Source organism: Sceloporus occidentalis, unplaced genomic scaffold (assembly GCF_023333645.1).
Source record: "Sceloporus occidentalis isolate IW3139 unplaced genomic scaffold, rSceOcc1.0.p SCAF_6, whole genome shotgun sequence".
Classification (NCBI taxonomy): domain Eukaryota; kingdom Metazoa; phylum Chordata; class Lepidosauria; order Squamata; family Phrynosomatidae; genus Sceloporus; species Sceloporus occidentalis.
Window position 1 is genome coordinate 36,040,357 of NW_028316986.1, and position 8,259 is coordinate 36,048,615.

Here is an 8,259-nt window from a genome sequence, read left to right on the forward strand (position 1 = left end):
GGGCAAACAAACTGAAGCTTAATCCTAACAAGAGAGAGGTGCTCTTGGTGAGGTCTGGGAATAGGGATTTAGACTGTACTGGATAGTCACACCCTCCCTGAAAATGCAGGTTAGTGGTTTAGGTGTAGTCCTGGGTTAAGCTTTTAGCTTGGTGGTCCAGTGGCCAGCTTTGCCCTTTCCTGCCAATGTCAAATCTGGCCAGAGTGACACATGACTTGATTACATCTTGTTGAGATTACTGCAATAAACTCTATGCATGGTTGCTTTTGTAAGCTGGAAATGTAATTGGTTGAACCAAAGTGGTTCAACCAAGCTGCTTACTGACTGGTTATTGGGAACATATAACTCCCTTATTGAAAAAGCTTCAATGACTTCTGGTCTGTTTCCTTGCAAAATTTAAATTTCTAATTATGACCTATATTGCCTGGGTCCAGACTATCTAAAATATGTTATCTCATAGAATCATAGAGTTGGAAGAGACCACAAGGGCCATCCAGTCCAATCCCCTGCCATGCAGGAAATATAAATCAAAGCATCCCCAACAGATGGTCATCTAGCCTCTATTTAAAGACCTCCAAGGAGGGAGACTCCACCACACTCTGAGGGAGTGTGTTCCACTGTCGATCAGCCCTTACTGTCAGGAAGTTCCTCCTAATGTTGAAGTGGAATCTCTTTTCTTGTAGTTTGCATCTGTTGTTCTCTGGAGCAGCAGAAAACAGGCTTGCTCTCTCCTCAATATGACATCCCTTCAAATATTTAAACAGGGCTATCATATCACCTCTTAACTGTCTCTTCTCCAGACTAAACATCCCCAGCTCCCTAAGGTGTTCCTCATAGGGCATGGTTTCCAGACCCTTCACCATTTTATTTGCCCTCCTTTGGACATGCTCCAGTTTCTCAACATCTTTTTTGAATTGTGGTGCTCAGAACTGGACACAATATTCCAAGTGGGGCCTGACCAAAGCAGACTATAGTGGCACTATTACTTCCCCAATCTAGACACTATACTCCCAGAGTTTGAAGATTTTTTGTTGTTGTTGAAATCTTTCTCTTGGTTCCACCACCATCATTGGAGTATCTGGTAAGCAAATACAGGAGAGAGCCTTCTCAATAATTGTTTCCAGTCTGTGTAATGCCCTCTTGTCAAAGGCTTAGTTGGTCTATTCTCTGTTCTCTTTTAGTAACCAGGCAAAGACTTCAACGTTGACTTTTAAATGTTTGGGCACCAGGCATTTCTTTTAATTGACTGTGCTGTTACTCTGTATCTTGGAAATAAATTATCTTAAAAATAAATACATAAATCATCAAACGTTTCAAATTTAAGCATAGGAATCCAATATATAATTTGCTCATGAATATCTTGATTTAAATCATACTGTTAATATCAACTACAGTACTGCATTGAATCAGTGACATTTACACAAATTTTGACTTGTCATCCAGCATTTGATTGAATTGATTTAATCTAATTAACACAAATAATTGGATTTAAACCCTTCTTCTCTTTTTCTCATACAATGACAACATTTATGTAATATCCTGACAACAGTATCACAATGTAGACTTTTTTAAAAAAAAAATGAAAGTAGACTTGTGAATTGCTTGACAATTATTTCTGACATACAGTGCCAAACAATAAGAAAGTACATAAACATGATTTCAAAAAAGAACTTCTGAAAAATCAATCCAGTTCAGATGAATTATTTCTTGCTGGAAATCCATCTGTGAGAAATCAGTTTCCTGGTAGCCCTTAGATATGCTGCTTTGACATGTACATTTTTTTCTAAAGTCTGAGAAAACATGACATAAATATTGCATCAACAACAAATACTAGATGATTGTGCATTTAAACAGACTTTCCTTGACAATGGTGTAAAGGAAGAAGATCTGATCAAGTAATTATGTTAGTATTGTGTATGAATGGCAAGACTGATTTACGTTAAATCTTGAATACAATTTAGAAAGCCCTTAAAACTCTTTATATCACAGACTTACATATCATTTGACGTGCTTAATATTTCAAGCACTTTGTTGCTTTACGCAACTATTTGTTTGACATAATTGTCAACTATTTGCTAGCTCCAGCCCCTGAGATCTTCAGAAGGGGCCTTTCTTTCAGTTCTATCATGTTCTCATGTTTAATTCTATTTTAATGTGGATTTTTGTATATTTCAACTATATTGTAATCATTTTAATTTGTAAGCCACTTTGTGCTGCAGTATTAGAAGAAAGTAAGTCATACATGAATATAACAACAACATAATTTATTTATTTAATATCCCACCTTTCTCCCAGCAATACAATTTTAAAACTCTGAAAAGTTAAAATGCAATTAAACTAAACTTCAATTTTTAAAAAGTTAAAAACAATACTAAAAAGGTTTTTAGAACATAATAAAATAAAAACACTACATCTTTCTACCCCCCACCCACCATTAAAAATTCTATGTAGCACAACATAATAAAAAGCCTCTTTAAATAAAAAGATCTTTACCTGCTAGTGGAAAGACATAAGCGAGGGAGCCAACCAGACCTCACAAAGGAGAGAGTTCCGCAACTTGGGAGCAACCACCAAGAAGGCTTTCTTTTATGTTGTCATCAAATGGAATAGAAATATAATGACTGATGAACAAACAAATGAATGCACTAATCTACATCAGTCTAGAATTGGCCTACATAAGCTATGCCCCAGTGAAACCAGTGTATGTGTGTCAGCATGTTGTTTTCAAAACCTAAACAGGAAAAAAAAAAGGCCAGATGCCAAACGATGCCTCATCTTTGGCTTTGGCAGGCTTTTAGAAATGGTAGTTTATCTGCCACTTCATTCACTCTCATTTTCTCTACTCTGGATTGCCTGTGTTGAGTAGAACCAAAAAGTAGCCTTCAAACTTTGCTAAGAATTCTGCTTTTAGTCCTTTTTCCTCTCTTACTGAGTCTGAAAAGTGAAGTTTCTGAAAAGGGAGAAGGAAAATCATGCAGTTTTCAACTCCAATCCATTATATCAGTGTTTTGTAAATGTTCAATATGTCATTCAACCTTTTTTTCTTGAAGAAGAAATCCATATATGCCCTTGATAGTCTTCCACATCAGCAGGAAGGTGCCCTGTAGTAACAAGATAACCCAGTTTACATGGCCAGTAATGAAAGCTTGCAGGTAATGATGATCAGGCCTGGCCCAAGAGATTTTGTTGCCTGCCCTGAGGTGGAGAACAAGACAGTGTCTGGTCATCACCACATATAAAATCCCAGAAGCTTGGGAGTTGATTCTCATTTTAACCCTGACAACAGAATAGTGTATTCTACAAACAGACTAGATCAGGGCAGCAGACTTAGTAGGGCTGAGTCTTAGGGGGCTGAATTATAAGAGAAGGAGGCTGCCACTACACCATACCACTCCCCAGCATTCAGTACCTGAATTGGACAGCTTACTATGCATACTGATAAAGCCAGCAATAGCAATAGCAAGTACATCTCTACAATGTGTAAGCTAATTTACCAAACAAGCTGGGTAATCACTTTAGTGACCTCAAAAGGATGCCTGCAGCCCTACCTGGGATCGAACTCACAACCTTGTGGCTGCGAATGGCTGCAGTACAGGCATTTAACCACTGCACCACCTGGGCTCCCTAAAAGAAAACCAGCCCTAAAAGATACTTCAGGGTTTTCCTTTTAGTGGTCAGTGTGAATTTGTCTCCCTTGGGATGATGTCCTTGATCCTGTATTGGCATGCTGAAAAGAGAGGGGTGTTGCAAAGTGTCTCCTTCCTCCATAGTCCAGAATTCGAGGGTGTATTGTTCAGTAATACTGTTTGTTTATTCAAGTCCTAGTGGAAAATATTTAAAATGTACAATGTTATTTGGTAAAAGGTTTGTCAAATAACCTGCATTACAAACAACACTTGTTTAAGTGTTACTCTGAACATGATGCCTACCAAAATGCTATGGAACACAAATACACAGTGCAGCTCCATAGCGACCCTTAGTGGATGAAAGTTTGATCTGAAATCTCTGCTGATAGGGATCTCTTTTTCATTTCTAAATGCTGAATCATTTTAAGCGTATGATTTAAAAGCATACATACCATCATTCACTGACTTACTTATGTTTTAATAACATTGTAAAAGATGAGACAGACAGACAGAGCTGAAGCAGAAACTGGAGGCACCTTGCAATTGTACAGATTGTATCTGTCTGATTTCTATCTGCTATCCATAGTAAATTTTTGTAATGGCACAATCCATTCAAGTTGGTCTGCATGGTCTGGAAAGCTTGCTTATCATTTGGAACCAAGGCAGAAAGATGTATATGCAAAGAAAGAGCACTGAACTGGAAGCGTCTTGTGGAACTGGATATATAGCTCTGGGGATTTGATGCAGGGTAATAGATAAAATATGCAAGAATGCCTTGGCTCTATTTATTTTCTAAATTTTGAAGTAAACAAAAATATATAAAGGAATAAAATAACTCTCCAGTGCTGTCTCTTACAAAAGGACCCCAACCTGCTAACAAAAATGAGAAGTTACAAATAAGTACTCTGCCTTCAATTAAAATGACTTCTTAAGGAAAAGGCTGCTTGGGATGCTTTCATTGCAAACTAGAAGACTATAATTTCTGTCAGCCCTACCCAGTGTGTCCAGTGATAAGGAACTGTGAGAACTGTAGTGAAACACATTCCCACTGCTCTCATGGGGTTTTATCCTTAGGTTACCTAGGGGAGCCTGAAGTAATTCACTGGGTGGCTTCTACTGGGGATTCTGGAAGATGTGGTCTAAAAAGTAATTATTCTGGGACAGTTATAGGACTTCACAGATGAAAACAGGCATGGGTGAATTATTGTCATGCAGACAACATCAGGGGATTTAAAAGCATTCGGCAAGTAGGTTTTAACCACTTGTTATGTTATTGTTTATACACACACACACACACACACAGTGCAACCACGTCATACGCTGCTTTCAGCATATGCTGAAAGCCGTGCTGGGAGAAGAGGTGGCGCCTCCTATAGGAAATAATGGGGTGTGTGCTCATGGTGCATGCGCACTGCCACACCTCCGCATGCATGAGCCCCATTCATTTAAATGGGGCTTGAGCATAGGCAGAATTCACTTTACACGAGAGAGTCTGCAACAGATTCCCCATGTAAAGAAAGGGCAGACTGTATAAAGGGGCTGCTACAGAAGAAGAAGGCCAGTTCTTGTATGTTCTGTCTCTAGTAATAACTTACCCTTCAATATTTCACAGATGAAAACTAGGACACATGTAGCCAACATCAGAATGTGGACAAGATGGAAAAAGTTATTAACTAGGAAAAACATATAAGCTAGAAGAGGCTGCAGCACTTTGCTTTTCCTTGAGTCTACAGAGGAGGTCAAAATTTTGCCCGCCCCGCTCTCCTCTTCCATCATGCAGAGCTGTGGGTAAGCTACTTTTAGACTTTGAATTCCATCTGCAGCAAATGAGGTAAGCTGAGTATAAAGGGAGAAAGTGGAAGGAGGAGGGAGAACCTGGGGCATTTTAAAAGCTGCTGAAAAAGTGGGACAGTGGAGGATTAATCACAACTGTCCCCACCAAGTTGGGACAGTTGGGGGATATGTAGTAATAAACATATTTGTTAAATACAACACAGAGAGCCCTAGGAAAAAATAGTGTGATGGAGTGGCAAAGAAGCTTCCAGGAGTAGCAGTTGATATTTTAAATGGGTTACTGGCTCCTTTGTATCAAAATCAGAAATGGACATCTAGCCATTTCTAGTTTTATACTCCCCCCACATTTTTGCCATTATTGGCAGTCTTTGTGGTCCCCAGAATAGAGACTGTGTGACACAGTATTGGACTATAATGGTGGAGACCAGGGTTTGATTCCCCACTCAGCCATGAAACCCACCAAGTGATCTTAGGCAAGTCACACTCTCTCAGCCTCAGGGGAAGGCAATGACAAACCTCCTCTGAAGAAATCACACCAAGAAATCCCCATGATAGGTTCACCTGAGTCACCATAAGTTGGAAATGACTTGAAGGCATACAACAACAATAAAGAAGTTGCCTGGGGCTTTAAATTGCCCCCTGATCCTGCTCCAATTGTGCTTCCCTGTTTAAGAGTACATCATATGTTTATATCATTCAAAACCTTATTTAGCTCCCAACATGAATCTCTTCAGACTGCATACATGTTTACTCAAATATGTCCCCTTCTAAGTTCAACAGGACTTTTGAGTTAGTACAGGAATGTTACCTGTTAATCAAGTTTATGTACCTTCAAGTCATCTGTCAACCTATGGTGACCCCATGAATTGCATAGAGATTTTTTTTTTGGGGGGGGGAGAAATATCAGAGCTGGGTTGCCATTGAAAGAGAACCTACAACACCTGGTATTCCTTGGCAGTTTCCCATCCAAATAGAAACCAGAGCTGATCCTACTTTGCTTCCAAGATCAGATGGGATCTGATGCTTTCCAGGTTTTCAATGAATCCAGTGCAACAGCCAGGTAAACATGCATGACTGCATTTCTAGTGTCCCTGAATGTTGTAGGTCAAGTATGATCTATAAAAGATCAATGTTTCATGCTACTCTCACTGTCAAAGTGCCCATTCCCACTGGGGGAATAACCCGCATCCATTTCAGGGTCTGCCATGGGGAAAACTCCAATTCCAAAAGGCCCCTCATCCCCATTGGGGAAGACAAGCAGCCATCCCTTTCCTTCTCCCTCTCCCCCTTCCTACCTTAAGATCCAGTGATCCAGGGTGGCAGAGGCCCCAGAGGGACCCCATGGGTCTCCCTTTCCACTGCCACCCTTGGATTGATTCCCCCGGCTTCCCTGCATACCTGGGTGCTGGTGGCTGGGGCCCAGTAGTGGTGGTAGCGGCGGCAACGGTAGCCACCCTCTCCTCTGGTCCTCCTCCTCCATGGTGCTCCCTGCTGTCCAGCCTCCTTCTCCTCTCTGCCCAGGTAGGCCTACATATGAAGGAGGCCAGGGGTGGAAGGAGAGAGGCAGCAGGCCTGGAGGACGCAGGACAGAGGATGCACATGCGTGTGCCTCCGTACTCCCAGCTTGCCCCTCTCCCCTCTTTTGCGGGGGCCTGGAGGCAGGCCGGGAGTACGGAGGCAAGCACACATGTGCATCCTTCATCCTCTGTCCTGTGTCCTCCAGGCCTGCTGCCTCTCTCCTTCCACCCCTGGCCTCCTTCTAATGTAGGCTTATCAGGGCAGAGAAGGAGAAGGAGGCCAGGGGCTGAAGGAATTAGTTGTGATAATTTAATCTCCAAATACAACATGAGAGGGAAATGATCATACAGTTCTAATGGCATATATGTGTCATATTACAAATCAGAGGGTCAGTGGTTTTCTTCACACTAGCTTGCCTTACTCCTTTACAGCATATTTACATGGAACTCCTGCTTTGATAAAAGTGCTATTGGGGTTTTTGTCCTCTTATTTTGTTTAATGTTCTCTCAGGTGATGACACATAGATATATCAGAGCCACAACAGATTAATTTGTAATCAAAATAGTAATAATTTGAATCCTAATTTGGGAAACATGTGGGATATCAATCCAATGAATGAATGAATGAATACAGTGTCACAAGGACTGAGTATATGCAATTTCTTAAACTCAATAACAAAACTCCAAGTAACTCAAGTGGAATATGGCACTTCACATTTTATATTTGAAAAAGAAATGAAAGCTCACCATGTATTTCTTGAGGCAGTCCCCAAATTAAGGATTGTCTTCCTAGGAAGGTTGGCTTAGCCCCATCATCACTCAGTTTCCAGGAATACAGCACTCCTGATCTTTTGACATTTGATGGTTTGTAAATCAGGGCTGAAGCTAAATTTGCTTTCTTCTAGATTTTTTTTTAAAATTCCTTCTTGGTCATGAAATTTACCATGTGACCTTGGAGTATCACCATCTCTCAGCAAATTTACTGTCATTTTCTCATGCACACACTCTTCTAATATTGTTTTCATCAGATTACCAGATTTAATTTGGTAATTTGATTTTCTTCTGGAATATATTAAACATACATAATACTGATATATTAAACAAGTCACAGTAAAGAACAGACACTTAAACCCTAATCATTAGGAAAGCAGCTTTTACCCTGCTTTCTTGCATCCCTCTTCCTTTACTCCACTGCTTTCTGTGCAGTCTTTGCAATGAACACTGGGGAAAAAGACTTTTGTTAGACTTTTCTCCAAAAGCTGGACTTTCTTCCTGAAATGCAACATTGATCTATGGAATTAGAAACTGGGAATGAAAGAGGA

General features: G+C 40.3%; 1 long non-coding RNA gene across 1 annotated transcript; it reads right to left on the bottom strand.

Annotated features, from left to right (window-relative positions):
• Positions 1–1,470: 1,470 nt before the first annotated feature.
• Positions 1,471–7,987, bottom strand: LOC149310615 (uncharacterized). Its single transcript, XR_016281585.1, has 3 exons — positions 7,685–7,987; positions 2,494–3,821; positions 1,471–1,790 (listed from the first exon to the last, which is right to left on the bottom strand). It is a non-coding gene; the product is annotated as an uncharacterized LOC149310615 (long non-coding RNA).
• Between the last annotated feature and the right edge of the window lie 272 nt (positions 7,988–8,259).